Source organism: Macrosteles quadrilineatus, unplaced genomic scaffold (genome assembly GCF_028750875.1).
Source record: "Macrosteles quadrilineatus isolate MER2022 unplaced genomic scaffold, UCM_ALF_1.0 Scaffold_9__3_contigs__length_116548681, whole genome shotgun sequence".
Taxonomy (NCBI): domain Eukaryota; kingdom Metazoa; phylum Arthropoda; class Insecta; order Hemiptera; family Cicadellidae; genus Macrosteles; species Macrosteles quadrilineatus.
The window spans coordinates 33,062,906-33,081,709 of NW_026542602.1; the positions used below are offsets into that span (position 1 = coordinate 33,062,906).

At 32.3% G+C, this 18,804-nt stretch overlaps 1 protein-coding gene across 1 annotated transcript in view; it reads right to left on the reverse strand.

The window, feature by feature from the left end:
- LOC129003315 (uncharacterized) overlaps positions 1-17,412 on the reverse strand; it is a 298,914-nt gene extending 281,502 nt beyond the window's left edge. Inside the window, exon 1 of the mRNA XM_054431607.1 lies at positions 17,342-17,412. The gene's annotated coding sequence lies outside the window, so the exon portion shown is untranslated. The remainder of the gene's footprint in view (positions 1-17,341) is intronic.
- Positions 17,413-18,804: the final 1,392 nt, after the last annotated feature.

The following is an 18,804-nucleotide window of genomic DNA, read 5'->3' on the forward strand; positions in this document are numbered from 1 at the left end:
AAGTTTTAACTGAGTGGTTTTCTACTGAAAAGGAGTTTCCAAAATTTAAAGTTTAGCAGTATCGTTTTACCCTATTTAGTTACTTCATAAGTATTTAGGTTGATAAAAACTACATAAAACCTAATGGTAATATTATTGCACAATCTATATAAAAAAATTGTGACAGGAGATGTACTACCAACATGCATTTCAAAATACTATTGTCATTTTGACGTTCCCAATAACATATCACTCCTATTGTGAAATAAGCTTTTAGACTTAACGAGGTTTTTAAGTTACTTGAGTCCCTCCTTGGGCATGTCAAATGTGATACACTTACAAAACATTTTTCCTAACTGTACAGCGCGAAATCTGGACTTTGAAGTAGTTATATTTTCAAATGTTCTAGTGTTCACTTATAGCAATAATAATTCTCTTTACTACTTACATATTGTATTATTTGACCTTTTATCAACCTAGAATGTCCAAACCTAAATACATCCCATTTTAAGTATGGGCCTGAGGAAAAGAACGCAGCATTGAATTGTTTGTGTATGGTTTCAAATCTTTTTCAACTAGAAAGATACTTATTAATTCTACACTATGTTTAATATTGATAGAAAACCAAACAATAAAACCATTACTTATATGATGGTTGATATTGAACGTAATCTGTTTCAAAATTAAAGGGGATACAATTGAAACTGTTCCTAGTAAGAGGTATCTCGTTTTATTCAATAGTGTATGGTATAAGGGGCCGAGTGTTGTTTAGTTAACAGCTTATTCTACACTAGGGTCTCAGACACACACGATATCATCTGTAAACTCAATGTAGCTTTGAATACACATGCAATCCAATCCTATATCCAGTAAGATAGGTTTTTATGTACATTTGTTTGATCTTTCCCTTGTATGTAGTTTGATGTAGAAGATGGGATAGAGAGCTAAAAAATAGTACTAACCTGTACTTAAATTAAATTATACAAACTATATGTTCTAAATTTTGTTTTCCATTTATTTTCGATCAAATCAGCAACTTCATAAAATCATTTATTTATTTCCCAGTTGTTTTATTTTATTTTTCATGTTAAATTTTATCTGCTACTGAAAAGCCTCATTGTCAAAGTTATACTAAAACATTTACTAGTGGGGTCAATCTCATCAATTCTTGTTTCAAAATAATGAAAAAACGTTAAGGCACAACATAATTTATTGGTTTCTACTTTAAAATCTAATCTCTGTGCTAAATAGATAGATTTTTGTAAACTTCAAATGTGATAAATGTCTAAGTTTAGTAACAAGGTTGTAAATACTCAATTTTAATTGACGTTTTACACTCATGCTAGCTGAGCAACAAAACAATACAAATGCTAGTATTAAATAGCTAAAGAAAGTAACAGTTTATATAAGAGATTTAATTAGATTTAAATTGTTACGAAATCAATTTTGGGTATTATAAATGATATTTTAAATTTATTCCGAAATTTTGTAAGGTAACTCTCTATGTATACCACCTTGGTGATAGTAGGCCTTATCGACCAGGCACGTACGTGTGGCCATGTTATCCTTATCTTGAGCTATATAACGTTTTATTTCCTTCCCTCCATTTACAATTTCATTTCGCTCGTTTTTCCCGCCATAAAGAGCGAGAGTTTTTATGGGTAACACGAAGCAAACCTCTTTACATAACAAACATTTTAGAACTTTATACATTAAGCATACAGCTAGAACCTATGTTTCAATTTTAAAGACATTTAAATCGTTAAATGAACTTAGATAATTGTTGTCATGCATTCGATTTAATTTATTTAACAATTTGTGTAGAAGTTTTTGTTTTACTGTAACACACAAAAAAAATAATATTGTTATTTTATGAAAAATTTATCCAATTTCCCGATTACAGAAATATTATTTCTAGTTTCTTTGTTTTATTAGGCTGACATGCAATATTTTATGTTATTTTGAACATACTATGCCCTTCCTAGGTAGGCTATACGCCTACTTAGACTTAGTATTCTCAGGAAGTAACATGGGCTTAAAGAAAACTGTTGACTACAAAGAAGACGGAGAGTTATATTTTATAACAGTTTGTTGGCTTGCATTAGATTTAAAAGATTATAAATGTTATTTAGAAACATCACTGAACAAGCAGTTCAACTGAAATGTGCTCTAACTTTTAATGTGTTTCCAAATAAATTCTTTCAACTAATTAATTAATAATTAGTTTATTCACTGTAAGTATAACACGCGATATGACGTACTGCGTTTGCAATTTAAATACTTCTGTAACCTTTAGGCTAAACATATAAAATACGAGTACTTATTTTGGTGAGAATTCATTACTGTATTCTAAACCTTGTTGTAAATGTTTGGTTGTACAACTAAAATAAGTAAACTACCGTATTATTTTGATACATATCAACGTATGAGTCAATATCAATAATAGCTCTTTCAAAGTTAATATACTGTTATAATTTTCTGCATGATAATTTAAAACTGAATGTTTATGTAATTAAGTAATAATAATAAAATTAGTATTAAATTTTTTTTTTATGAATGATTGATGCTAGGATTAGTAAATAAGATCGACCACACTAACTATCGATTTAACAGACTTTTAAATACCCGATTTTAATTTAACAACCAAGCCCAATACACGTTTTAATCTACAAACTTTGCAACGAACCGAACCTTATATGTTTAAGATAATCAACGCTGCCAACAAAACTACATTACACAATGCAGTGGAACATTGCTTGTGAGGGAGATCAACAAGGAGAAACATTACACATCTTATTTCCCGGTGGATATGAGACAAAATAAGATTTGGGACAAGCAGAGAGAATTGAAAAGCTTAAACGGGGCTTTCCTCCCCCAGCCGTCATGCCCTTTTAGTGCCCTTCTATCTAATATGATATCTTAACACATTATTTGTTCACTACTTCTGTAGTGCTTAAACGTTATGAGGTAGCAATAGAGTGCAGGTAGAAGTTTCTAAGAAAGGTTTTATAGAGCAGTTTTAAAATATTAACACTTTTTTAACGTGCGTTAATCGCAAATAAGCCACCTTTGATGTAGATTGTCTTTGATGTGTGCTATTAAGGATTTAAATTATAAAAAAAACCAACAGCTGTACATTTATAAATAACAAAAACATTAATTATACAAAAGTAAAATGTTATGTATGACATGTAAGTATTTTTTCAACACACTATGATGTTTTTAGCTATTTTGGTGGCTGAAAGTTACGTTTTGCTGGCCATGCCAGCTGTCATCGTCATTTGGGGACCGATCATGTTGTTACATCCCTAGGGCCGCAAAATCTGAAGTAAGCTGCCCGCTTACTTTCTTAAAACATGAATGCATTAAACACACAATCAGTATCCATAGCATTGCAATAGAATTGATGTATTGACACCACAGGCTAACAACTATTTATTACTATTTTTTCTGAATCCTTAAGTTATTTCTTCACATAACCTTAAAGTTGTAGTTGTTTTGACTATCAGTATGCATTATTATTGTAGTGAGTAGTGGTAATAGGGTATAGTGTGGTGAAAAATTGCCTTCGTACCACGGACCGAAATGGTTTTGTAGCTCTCGATCGTTTTAGGCTCTCGAGCTTAAAACCTATCTCGAGCCGGCAAAACCTGAGGTTTAAGTTCTATTTTTCATGTAACAAACTAGTTGTAAATAATATTATTTTGGTATGTAAAAGCAACAATTAAGATACTGTAATTAAAACTAACGATGAATATCATCATTTTACGTTTTGCCCTCATAAACGAAATCCAGCACGATAAGTCAAAAGCTGCATATGAAGATTAGCAAGTTTATCAGTATGCAGGTAGGTGCTTGTAATTAATTATAGGCCAATTAGCATGGAAATGAACCTCAAACTAATCCACAAACTCTAGAGCCACTCTTCTAAATCACGACTGAAGCTAATTATTGTCTTTACATCAATTATTGTCCTACAACTGCATTTCTTTATTATGTTTCATAAAGTAGGCTTACTGTAGTATTATGTAAGGTTCGTAGACCTTTCGGATAGCAAATGATATTAAAAGCGATTAATTTTGTTTGATAGTTGTATATACTTGGCTGTTCAGTTTGGTTGTTTAAGGTATTGTTAGTTTTCTATTGGTTTTGGTGTGAAGGTATAATTTTTAGCTGTAAGTGAGTTAGCAAAATTAGTTTGTAGTAGTCCCAGCGTGATTGTAGCTTCGGTGCCCTTAAACTCAACCCTACTCCAATACTTGCTTTTTAAAAGCATACAAATACAAAAGTTAAATCCTTGATTCTTTTCACAAACTTCTGTAAATCACCAGATTAGAAACTGTTACCAAGTGTATCAAGTTAGAGTAAATTACCTGATACACACACAGGAACATCGTGGGTCCCGTATGGTCTATTTTAGAGCCTTTGAATTAATAAAACAAGGTTCAAACCCTACCAATTCTCAATGTTTACTTAATAACACCACGAGCAGTGGATCTGAGTTCAATTTATTCGTTCTGTTTACCTATAAAGTAGAAGAAAACATGTTTCCTGGGGTGAGAAAAAATTACTATGAATCGCAAATCACTCAACAAAAACCAATGCAAGGATAAACAGTATCACGTTGTAACAATAATACACCGCGACTGTTAACTTGTGACCCTTAGGAATACAAGAGCCTAACAACGGATAAACCCCGGGCCATTGGGATTTACATGCCGCACCGACCGTTCTTCACCCTAATCCGGGACATAAATAGTCCGCAGTTGCGCTAAGAACTCTCCCCACGCACAAAACATTAGGTAACACATGGTTATGAATGTTATTAACTATTGTTTCCTAAATAGAAGTTAGTGTAAAATTCACAAACAACTATCACTATTCTTAAGTTCAATTCAAAATCTTTTCATTTTAAGAGATAAAAGATACACGTTTCTATACAGATTCAAGGTAAACGAGTGAGCGAAGGCGATATCAAAGGCAATTTTTTTTTTTACCAACGTTTGTCTGTCGTGTAGTGAGTTATAATTTCGACCTACAAGCTGTTAAGATAAAGATATATAATATGAAACAGTGACTTTGCACCGTTCTGCCGTAACTTCTGCAAAACGTTTCGCAACTCAGTATGTCACAACAAGCATCCATTTGCATTTTGCCAACAATTACTACAAATGGGTGCTTTAAGGTGTCATTGTGTTCACAAAATGCGTCTTGGAAATTCAGCAGAATATCACAAGGTAACTTACTGTTTACTATTTAATCAATTTACTATGCATTAAGAGAAACGAATTCTGAGCCACATTTAGCTACGAAAAACTAGCTACGTTACTTAACTATTTCGTTTGAAAATTCAAGGTAACCTCAACAAGAAAATAAACGAAAAATTGTATTTAGCTCTTGTATTCAATGGTTTTTTTTTTTTAATAATGTTGTGTTTGATATAAAATAAATTATTATAACTTATTGAGCTTATTTTATTCAAGATATAAACAGAAAAACTAAACATTAAAATCCAAACATAAACAATCATAAGAAAATGATTACCTACTAGCTGGAATAAAAAATATAATATCATATAAATCATATTATGTAGTTTTTCTGTTGCTGTGTGTACCATCGATAAGGGGAAATCTAAGAACACGAAGTTATCGAATAGTTAAAACACATAAAACTACACATATAGTCTAACAGGGTGTGATGTTAGCACACACCACTGTCTTTTGTTGGTATTGTAACCACAATCTTGGACTTTGGTACGACAGGGAGAGGTTTGATTCCTGGCCCATCCACAACACATTATGGGCTTCACCCGATTTCCCTAAAAAGCGTCTAATCACATTCTCCTGTAACTCTTCAAGTAATAATGCCACTGGCGCAGTCATAAAGAAAATAAAAGGAAAAACGCTTAGTGATTTGTGGATTTTAATCCTGTCCTCTATAATAAAACTTTCCTCTATCTCTCTTTGCTAGACTATGTACAGTGTACACCACTGTATTAAAAAATTCTTTGGTTAAAATTAATTAAAATGAAACTGTTTCATCAATAGTTTTTCTTTAACAGTAAATTCCACACGTCCTTTGAAATCATCGATATAGGCCTATAAACACAATGTAACGATGATTGTTGTGTTTATATCGATGTTTGAAATATGTGGTTCTGTTCACTCAAAAACACATTTTAGAACAACTCGATGTTTATTTTGGCAGTTTTAATACTCAGGTCCTGGTGCTTTCACAGGACGCAACTATTGATAGTGACGCATTGATCCTCCCTGGCCATGACAGATAACACACAATATGTAAACACATCTGGATCCTGTGTTTAGTATGTTACAACTGAGAAATGAAGTAAATTGATATTGTGGTTTAAGGAGTCAACGCAGGGTTTTAACAATTGATTTGATAAATGTATGGACTGAAGTACACTAGTTCACCTTATGCTTTAAATCAAGTGCAATACGGGTTTGAAAACTTTATCCCTTATACCGTTTTATAACTCGTTTCGTTATTTTTAAACTTAAAGGACAGATTTAGCCTTACCCTCAACGGTCGCAATTTTTTTAATAACTTTTGTGGATGAGTTTCGCGTTAACGCCCAATTTTCCCCAAAATTGTAAAAATATGTGAAAATTAATCGAAAGGGTATTTTCAAGCGAATAAATTATTAACAGGTACCTTAACATAAAACTCCACTAGCGAAAGTGGGTTTATATATTTTTAGGGAACTAATTTAGTTTGAAAATTGTGAACTCAAAAGTGTGTAATAGTAATTACTAGTATAGATAATTTTCTGTTTATTGGCATTATTGATACACCTATCCTCTATGGTACCGTGTTTTGCATTAATCTTGGGGCTGAAAGTGTTGAGTTGGCATTAAAAAAATATTAAACATACTTTACTGTAATTAGGACTTTTTCAATCTTATGGAAATATGATCATGTACCTGGTTTAATCAAACATTTGCAGAAAATTAAGGACAACAGTTTATTGGCATACATTCTATAGCACACATTAATTGTTTGTTAGGCCTCCAACAACTACAAAACAGCTTGATTTACAATTGTATATTACGAAATGTACAGTGGTTATACTAAATAATCTCATTTAGATTGCAAATTTGTCCATTTACTAAAATATGATTAAGAATACTTTGATTAATTTACCAACATTACACTGTTGATGCCAAAATATGTCGTATTATTTAAAATCTCTTTTACAAACTTTAACTATTGAATAAAATAATACTGATTTGTACTCAGTGTGACAAATTTTTTTTTATGTAAGTACAAAGTAAATGAAGTGTGATGATGCATAAAAAATGTTCCAAGTCTCAAAATTAGCGTCCCAAAAAATTATTTTATGTTTTTCAAAAATAACCATGCTTTTAAACTTAATACAGCGATTTCTCAATTACCTGTATATGGATTTGAGTAGATAATGTCATTTTCGTGTTCTACATTAAATTTTGAACAAGAATAATGGAAAATGACGGAGGATCAGTTGTAAAAACTCCATTGTAAATAGATTCAAATATAAAAATTAAGATATTTGATAAAAATTTTAAAAACAATGGTTTATTGCATTTTTCACACCCTGTATACAAGAAAGTGTCGGAATATGTTAAAAACTGCGCCATTTTATAAGCTTTCCAACGATATGCTACACTATTGAGGTTTATGTCTGCTTATGCACGCTTTAATGGTTTGAAGACTACAAAGCATGGTGTCTTTAACATTTAAAACATAGAAAGTCGGCATGTATTAAGCAAAAGTTGTATTTTTGATTCAGCTTGAACAGTAAAAACAGTAAAAAAGTTCCCTGTTTTCTGGTATTCAAACCACTAAAACAAACAAAAAAATATCTAAACGTCAATAGTGTAGCATATGGTTGGAAAGCTTATAAAATGGCGCAGTTTTTAACATATTCCGACACTTTCTTGTATACAGGGTGTAAAAAATGCAATAGACCATTGTTTTTAAAATTTTTATCAAATATCTTAATTTTTATCTTTGAATCTATTTACAATGGAGTTTTTACAACTGATCCTCCGTCATTTTCCATTATTCTTGTTCAAAATTTAATGTAGAACACGAAAATGATATTATCTACTCAAATCCATATACAGGTAATTGAGAAATCGCTGTATTAAGTTTAAAAGCATGGTTATTTTTGAAAAACATAAAATAATTTTTTGGGACACTAATTTTGAGACTTGGAACATTTTATATGCATCATCACACTTCATTTACTTTGTACTTGCATCAAAAAAATTTTGTCACACTGAGTACAAATCACCCTGTATATTGAATATTAAGCTAATTCAACTAGGAAATGGATACTAAGCAAACCACTATGCGAAACGAAATGTTGAGCTTCAGTTAGGCAATTCTCCATATTAGAGAGTAATACCTCTAGAGTTATGCCGATAAGTTTCGGGCACATTTCCATATTAATTGGCCGTATAATTACGCCCTTCTACCTGAATACTGATCATTAGATCATTGCAAGTTATCTTCTGAACGCTGAAATTGCTTTTCTTTTAAAAGAATGTCGATCTATACGGTCTTATTTTTGAGTGTTTTAAAAGAACGGGTATATTTGGGTCAAATCAAATCAATACATTTTTACGATTTTTAACATTTTAGCGAATTTCCCATATAGGGAATAAGCTATTACCGTAGTACTCATGGTAAGACCTGAACGCGGGACCGAGTTTTTTTTTCGTTTTGAGGTCCCTAGAGGCCAAAAACACCATCCGTTCAAATTCATATATATATATATATATATATATATGTGTGTGTGTGTGTGTGTGTGTGTCCGTCAGCACGATAACTCGAGCAAAAATGATCCGATTTTGATGAAATTTGGTACAAACGTGTAAACGTACGTTTATTCGAACGAGTTCGCGATCCAGCATGATCGGACCATGGGAACGGGGGTTTACGGGGGTTTTATGGGGTAAAAATAGGTTTTTCTCATTTTTGACCAAAAAAACATAAAATTTAGCAATTTCTTTCCAAACCATTTTGTAGAGCTTAAAAAAACAAATAATTTAGTATATTGAAGCGTTATTATGCGCCCAATGGTTACGGAGAAAATTCAAAAAAAATTTAAATTTAAAATTCCCATGTTATTCTTATGGAGAATAAGTAAACTGTTGTAGTTTGCTTGTTTGTGAACATATTTTGATCAAATTTGGAAAATGTTTTTATTTCTTACTAACTATTCACATTTTACAAAAAAAAAACAGTTTTACCCTCCCTGATGCAGCAAACCTAAGTACTTGTTAAACTTATTCTATTTAAATCAAGAATAAATGTTATATTTTTAAGTAGACATTTCAGTGTAAATCCAATCAGTCAAATGGAAATTCGCTTAGTCTGCAGGTTTGCTGCGGCGGGGGTATTTATACTAACTATACTTACTAGTTTTTAGGTCCAACAGTGTAACAGCTAAAGAAACTAATACAGTGTAAAATAATAAATACTCGTATATAACAGCTAACAAGCGTCCTACTAGTGATCCTCAAACATATTTAGATTATAGTCTTCCACGGTCACGACGGATTGTCGAATCTAAGTCTTCGGGAGATGAGTGCATCGCTGAATAATTAGTATGTTTTCTGGGATAATAGTAAAACAAGAGGCGGACGTTTCGGTTGCGTATTCATCTCCGGGGCAAACTACTATTCAAGTGTTAGTAGTTTGCTTCAAATATGGATAGCTGCTACGCAACCGCAACTACGGCCTCTAGTTTTACTATTATTCAGCGATGCGCTCATCTCCCGAAGACCTAGAGTTGAGAATATCAAATATATTTGTTTTCCCAACTATACATAGGCCTAATATTCGACAGAGTAAATCAATTCTAGACATTTTGTAAACAAATGACCCAGATTTGTCAACCTCTAGAAACTACTTTTCTGTTCATAACTTGATAGTTTTAGTTCTAAGTAATTGTACATCTAGGGGCCTACTTGTTTCACAACTTAACCTTTTTTCTGTGAAGTGTTTAAAAACGCGCATGGGACCACAAATCTCACCAATCACTTGTGGTATTTTGCTACATCACAATTTCGAGACCTGAAAAGGTTTAAAGGCACCTTAACCCGAAAGGATGTTTAAAGAAAACAAACATAGATATGTCTTGTAGACTATGGCAACTTTTTCTGTATACAGAGTCCTCTCCATTTAAACCCTGTGATGGACATACACTTCACCTAGATCATTAACATCCAAATACAGCTCAGTATAATTTTGTAATACAATCAGTTGTGATTTACATCGTAATGGGGGTTGTAATTAGTAAACGCCAAACTAAATAATGATCGCTTTACAGTGGCTAGTGGCTTCCGGAACTGATCAATATACATTACATTAGCCATCTAAACCTGTCGTGACAGTAATATGTAATGTAACTCACCTGCTACATTTACCCATATAAGTTTTCTTTAATGTCGAAAAGGGTATTGAATTTTCCATGTGCCTTATAGATTTTTGAAACTGTATTTAAATGTATTATGTATAGCATGACATAAATTAACATTTTTTTTGAAAAGATGTTTTTAGTCCTAAGCCCCAATGGTTTCATCCTTCGGCCTTTAAGTTCCCATGAAGTTCCCCATGAAGTCGTATAAAAGTTGCCCAGTTTTTTAAATGATCATATTCAGATTGCCTGTAAGTTAAACTTTGAATTATTGTTTGAAAAATGTTTACTACGTGAAGTAAAAAATACGTTTGTATAGGTGTATTTTATTTAAAATTTTTTACTTTATGTCATGTTGTACTATGTCTAATTATTGTTTAAAAATGATTCCTTTCTATATAACTGCAACATTTAAAATCAACCGAAAGAGAAGTAAACAATTCAAAGATTAGAAATAAACTTAATCAAGTCCATGTTTTATACTCTTGGCCTTCCTTATTAGACGAATGGGAAAGCATTGTTTCAACATAAAATACGGAAAGTAAGAAAACAGTAATATGTAATGCATAAAATACTAAGGTTTTGCTATTGGAGGAATAGTTTGTTTTAATCTTCCTTGTACAAATACATTTTCGAAATAATGTATGTGATTGAGCCCTGGCCATAACTGCCATTCTTTAACTTCAAACAATATTTAATCACTAGCATCTCCATAAAAATAAATGTATCAAAGATGACGCACCTTTGAAATTGGCTGTTCCAAACCCCAATAGACTTCCATTGACGAATAGTTTCTTTAATTCGTGTAGTTTCAGAAATATCAGAAACATTTGCTATGACTAACTTGTAGCCTAAGAACATTCAATGATAGCTTGAGCACTCCAAATTCCTCTGCATGCGATTAATAGATTTATAATGTGTATATTTGGGTTTTTACAGGTTTATGGTGCACCACAAAGTAAAATATATCTTTAATATTTTACAGGTAAACTCAACGATGTGCACTACGGCACACAAGGATCCAAAACTCCCTTGTCGCTTACTCCAGCGACCGTGTGAGCCTTATCCTGCGGGTATTTGCAAAATCCGATATTTGTATTCTTAAGACGATATTGTATTGATACATTCATGTACCTATTGCATTTTTATTTTACTTGAAAACTTTGGTGGTCTAAACCTACACGGGATGTGGAAGTTAAAGTAGTTTAAACAGTAACATCTCATACAAGGTTGCAAAGTAATTTTACATGATAATAAATGTAATGTAATATCGAAAATTATACATCGCTCCAGAAAATTAATGTTCTTTAGATAAAATCAAAGGTTTAAATAAAAGGGTAATAAAACTGAGCAAATGTCGGTAATAACAAGTCCCTGAAGTCATAAATAGTCAAACACAGCAGACGGGAACAGAGGCAGGTCTCTAAACAACATTGTAGGAATTGTAATACAGTTGGATTTCAACTATCGATGATAATGTCTCGTACTATGGGAACCATTTATATTTTGCAGTCTTGGAGTGACGTCATTGATAACAATTATGAGCTTCGTACTATCTATTGACTGTTATCGAAAGTTTTACTTCCCTTTTTAAGATTACGTTCGAAAATAGTGTCAGTGTGTCTTCTAGTAACACTACGGTTTAATTTAAATTAATTGACACAACTGTACCAGCCATAAAGAATAAAATAAAATACACAACTCGAACCTATATAATAAACTGGTAACAAAAACTGCTTTTATTCCCAAGTGTCAAGTACCATCAGGAAGAATCCTATGAAAATTAACTTAATTTATTAAACCAGAGACGTGTATAGCTAGTTGTTTCCAATTAAATAATTGAGCGATTTGATTAGGTAATTTTAATCATAGACAAACTATTTCTCAGGTTGTAGCCAACTCTATGATGTTTCAGTTGTTTACAAACTTATTAACCTGAGAAAATTCCAAACCTGTGGACCCAGCTCTTCTAAATCATCGGGCTTTTAATAAAAGTAAAATATCCTGACTGAAGAAACAGCTGATCTCAGTCAGTAAGAAACCTACAATCTTAATCGTTCAACACTCATTATTCACTAATAATCTTCTCATCATTCCCTCAACATTCACTCATAATTCCCTCATCATTCACTTAAAATTCCCTCGTCGTTCACTCATAATTCCCCCATCATTCACTCATAATTCCCTCATCATTCACTCATAATTTCCTCATGCTCGCCTTAAAATTTGGACCCTGATGTGTTGGCGACGGAAAAAATTACTACATCTCTAAATCCCTAATTAATTATGTCTCGTACTTGTCCTGAAATTAGCTCAGGCATTCAATCAGGGAAAGAATAGTATCTGGTTCATTATATTTTTCTTATATTCATTATATTTGTCCAACTGCTTCAACTATATCTATTCCGATTTAATATCATATTCTAAGAAGGGTTGATTATCTAGTTTAAAATTTATCCAGCGTATCTATTTCTTTCCATCGTAAATTTTAGTATCAACTAAATGCTAGCCTGTTCAATTTACCAACCATATGGCAAACTGAATTGATAAAGTCAACATTATTGTTTTGCTGAATCTCCAACAAAGTTCACGCGTAGGTCGGTTGCGTGAGGAATGTTACGATTAAGTGTTGATAATATCTTGTGTAATGAAACCGCTTGACATGCCATGCGACAATCTAATGAGGTTTATTAACGAGATTTTGCTTTGTGGGAAATATTTTTAGAGTCATTTACTTGATCGTTATTTTCCCTTAGGCCTTTAGAAGTGGGTTTATAGAGAAGTATCAATTGAGACGTCGTTTGGCTATGGGAAGAGGTATTAGTTTAAAGTTCCTCGATTCTATAGTAGCTTTATAACCTGGTATAACAATTATTATAAGATGGCTGTATAATCGGTTGGCACCGTTTGCAATATAGTGTCGTTGCAACGGGGGTTTCTGTTTGTATTTTAGATCTAATTTATTTGGTCTCGTATCCCGAGAAAATTCAATTTTCTCTTAAATGTGGGTAATGCATATAGGCTACTATTTATATAGGTTATGAATATTAGGTTGTTTTGTCTTGACGAGCTAAAATCTGTGCCTATAAAGTGGACCCTCTTAAACTAGTCCAGTGTGATAACAAGCTGCATTTTAAAATGTCCAAATTTGCTCTCATAAAAAAGTAAAACCAGTGGGCTTTGTGGCAAAAGAAAAAGTCCAAGAACCATCATTTTAGGATGCCTTTGTGTCTTTATTTTTAAGCATAAATCTTTGACATTCTTTTCATAAATTATCCTGACTGATGTAACAGCTGATTCTGTTTATAAATATCATGCTTTTAGGCGAGGTGTTATTCATTTATGAAGATTATTTGTAGGCTCCATTCGCATTTTTTGTCTATGATGTCCAGGACTCGTAAAACACACACAAACACACATACAAAACACGCAATATCCCATTGCATCAAAATCCGACGTTTTTGGGAATTTACAAAAAAAGTCCCGCTTCATCAGGGTTGGATAAATATATATTTTCATCACTCTGTATTCGAAAATAGCCCATTTTCATATAGCTGAGATCTTCGAGAATCGTCAATATTCATACACAAAAATTAAATAGTGATCAGCTGACTTTTCCTGGCATAAACATTGCTTTCGCTACACAAACAATACTTTGCCTGACATCAACAAAGTTATAACTGAAGTTCCCGGTAAGCACAAAAGAAGTGGGCACCATTGTGTTTTAATTAATAATACCTAACAGAAAATTGATTTATGTCTTGCGAGAATTTTCGGTGATTAGGTTCCCTGAAACATCTAACGCTTTTGGAGAATCCTATCTGGCATGTAAGACATTTTTTTAAACATGCAAACAAACCATTATATATTTTGTTTTTGTTTTGGCAGTTTGTTGATGTCCAGCGCTTAGTGCACGCCGAGTCGTGCTCTTGTTTTACGTTTTCCAAACTTGAAACTTGGCTAAAGTGAAACAAATCTGTGTCGTACAGACGTATCTTAACGATTGCACAAATTTAAATGAAAAGACATTATCCAATAATACAAAATAAAAACAATAATGCAATTGCGTAGTAAACCTGTACCTCTTTTAACTCATTGTCCCCTACTAATTTAAACAAATACTTTTTTTAAATACACTTTTGGTGAGTTATTTTTGTATAAAACTGTTACTTATAATAATAGCATGGCAGTTTATACTGTTAAGCGGATCATCTTCACTTCGAACATCAACTGTTAACAGACTTTAGTGCTTTGACGTTTCCTCAGAACAAAGCCTTAAGAGAGAGCCTCAATATACTTACACAGTTTATTGTCGTGAAGTTTACTTCAGAAAAGTTACCTATGCAGTCGGCCACCAGCTCTAAAGAGTAGAATTTTTATTTTTACTATGCTTTTTTTATAATCATACGATTGTGTCCCAATTTGTAGTACTTTTGTTATAAGAATGTGTACATAGTGTTTAATAATTAAAAGATGATTTCATTATACCTGTGTACGTTTACATTAGGTTCTATGCTTTGGTAAGTCAGTTGACCTAAACTGTGTTTAATGAATACATCGTAGAGTGCTGGTCATGCGTTAGCGCTGAAATGTCGACATATCGATTCACAAACTGTGTTTTGCGATTGACGGATAAGATGAATTATTAACTGTTGAAACGCTGCGATATTATCACTAACTTACATTATCGATAAAACTTATTTGCCAGTTTATTTTTTATGTACGGCTCTTACGCTATTGCTTTATAATTTTAATAGGTTAAAATTGAAAAATATTGCTTTTGGTTAATAGTCTCGAACAAATATTAAACTTCCTTATTACTAGCTATACCTTGATACAGTATTCCTACAGCTTCGTTATTCCTTTGTTTTAATTTACTTATTTTATTTTGCACTAAAACCATCATTATCGAATGTCAAATCACTTACAGGTTCAAATGTTGCGCGGAAAATGAAATGGCGTTATATCAGCAGTCGTTTTTTTTATCATACAAATTTACTTAATACACTTACGCTTCTGGGGGGGATATGTTGACAGCTAACCAGTGATGACCAATATACCAGGATGTACAGTTTTGGAGGCAGAATAAGTTATACCAAAGATTACATATGCTAACGATGTAATCTTTGGTTATACAAAAAAACTCGATACTACGATGATCATCAAAGTAGCTATACCAGGTAAAAGGCTGAGTAATAATGATCGAAGAATATTCTGATGGTCACTGATACAACCCTTAGAAAAGTTAATGGCTTTTTATGGTTCATAACTGGACACGACTCCCCTTGGTCATTGGGTTTTATCATCAGTTTCCTTAGCCAAAGAAAAAGCTGCTTTGTAGCAAAGCCATATGCAATAAGGGGTATCATCAATCTTTCAATCGCATTTGTGTGCCTCAGCTACCTTACGTCTTCGTATCTATTGATATAGCTGGTTCTTTTCTCGGAATAATCTAACTAAGTTATAAAATTCTAATTTTATAAAATTATAAAATAAAAACGATTACAATCATGGCCGAGTAGGTTAGTTTCGATTAATAAAAAGTGCTTCAAACCTTTCCCAGGATCGATTGGCCAACCTTCGTGCACTATTAAAAAGTTAGCCCTTAAACCAGGAGGCTACCACGCGATTAAAAAGTTAGCTATATAGTTTACTTTATCAACAAATTTGTATTGACAAATTTGTAACTTTTTACAGAGACTAATACAACAGTAAACTTACCTAAGCATAATCTTTATTAATTTTGGACTACAGTATTACGTTTTAATTTCATTGGCATTCTTTCTTTGTTCAATAATTATTGTTATGGACTGTGTTTCACTATCATGCATTTTGTGAAGAGGTTTTTTTTACATAAAATTGATATAAATGATTAACTTATGTCAAAATTGTGTATAGAACTGGAGCTTAACACTTTAACTTATTCAAGAATGGTAAAACTATCTTGAGCTTTATTGTCATGTAATTATTGTCTAAAAATGAAATATGTATTCCTGTAAGATATATAAACTCCATTACACAAACTGTTGTCATTAAAACATTCTCAGCGATGACGAATACTTAACTTACCATTCAAGGTAAACGCTTAAATTATAGGTACCTGTTGTGTCTACACATGTTATGTATTCTGAAACTGTTTTCGACAGCAAAATTTCTAGAGACATCGCATGCTACAAAAACAAGCAAGTTGAAACATATTTTGTCAATATTTTCTAGTGGTCTCTGTATCATCGGAAGCTAGAAAGGTCAAAAGGTGGCGGTTGCTTGGGTTAACCTATCTACTCTTTATTAAAACTATGAAACACCCAAAACAAATATTAGTCGTTACAATAAAATATGTCATAATTGTAGAGTGATAAATTAGATCAAATGGATCCAACACATAACTTCGTAAAACTAAGTGATTCTACCGATTGGCCATTTACAGTATAAGACATAATAGCTGTATTAGGTTTTTTTTTATTTTTTACTTCCCAAAAAATTTAAATCTAATTATAACTGAATTTTTTTCATTGTAGTACATGGCCAACTAACATGCAATTAAAAGTGTGCGAAGCAAAAATGGAATTATTCATCTGCAAGTTTGTGTATAGCTTACAGAGTTGTACAAAATAAAAAGTCAATATTCTACTTCATTTAATGTAAATTTTGTTACGTTGTAGGCCTACCGTATATTGTAAACCAATTTTGGACCTTAAATTTTTGAAACTTTTCAAACTTAAACTGTCATTTTCCTGCAATATAATCTAAAAATATAGTATTTCTAAGATGTTTTTATTTTTGTAATATTGTTAAACTTCTCCTCATAACTAAAGACGTAAATCATGGATCATGGAAACAAAAAAAAAACTTTAAATGGCTTTACAATATCTCTTTATTTGAGCTAGTCAATCGTGGAATAACTCAAATCTAAAGTAAAATAAAAATAATACTTACGACGTGAAAGAAAGTATTATTTACACACAATAGCACAACGCACTACTCGAGACGTCGCGGCGACGTTGGCCGCGATCCTGGATATACTGAGTAAAGGAACGTACTACACACCTCCCCAACCCAAACCTACCCCTACCCAAACCTACCCCTAACTAAACCCATCCCCTCCTGGGTCGATATCCACCTCCCTTTCGCACTTACGCTTACATTCGCGTGAACAGTCCAGGAGATTACATGTGATTAGTGATAAGACCATTGGGTTTTATTATTTTTTTAGAAACCTGCCCAATAAAGTAAACAGTGTGAAAGCTATTTTATGAAACATCTAACTAAATGTGATTGGTTAAGTGTGGTGGACTATAAAACTAAGCAGCGGTGTCGAAGGTTCGAGTCACGGTACCGCTAATTGATGTATAATACTCTACATACATTATTAGTTACGGTATTATACATCGATTGTACCATTTTAGTTATAAGTTGGTTCTTTTACTGTACCAACTCAAGGAATAAAAATAATGAAACATATTGAATGAAGGACATATTCACTTGTTTCATTTCTAGATATTTTATCCGTAGCAACCTTTGCACTGTTTGGAATTACTCAATCTAGTCAAACTCTGCTGTATGTTACGAAAATTTAAATACAATTTTTCAAAGCTGAAAATAGTTAGGCATAATCATACTACGTCTACAATATGGCAATGAAAGAGATAAAAATAAGATCAATAGCTTTACCGAACTAAACCTGATCCAACTATTTAAGTTAATTAATGATAACAATTTTTTTTATTAGGTCCGTGATACTGAATGATAACTGCATATTCTTTATGGAAAAATCCTGTTTCACAATGTGTAGTTTGTGAATATATAGTTGCGAATATATGACTAGCGGAATAAATAGTAGATTGTAGATTGTATAGCAAAAATAGCATAAAAAATGAGCCGTGAAGACCGTGTAAACATATGTTGGCAAAGTACTGATCGATAAATCTAAACCTGAATAAATGTTATAAAATGCCTATGAAACCATCCCTATAATATATGCCTACAGCTCAATTTTTGACATATATGGTATTCCTTTGGAAAACAAGTTCTAACATTTTGAAAATCGATTCTTAAACCATAAAAGAAACTAAACAAATTGAATATAACAAACAGTTTAGGAAATTACTTGAACAAATCAATTTTAATTAGTAGTATCAGTTTAAAACCATAATATTTCAACATACCCATTGAAAATTAAGATCAACGATTCAATTCCCAACCCTCCTAAATCCGTCTGTCAAAGAGATTCTCTCTGATAGATTGAAGGGAAGAATTACCAAGATCTCTTATAAACCAGGCTTCCGGCAATCCCTAATAATTATCCATTTTCTGTGCTGATTGTATTTTAAAATCATCACGTTACAAGTAAACAGATATTAGATATCCGCGATATGGTAAGTATACTATAGAATTTGGGA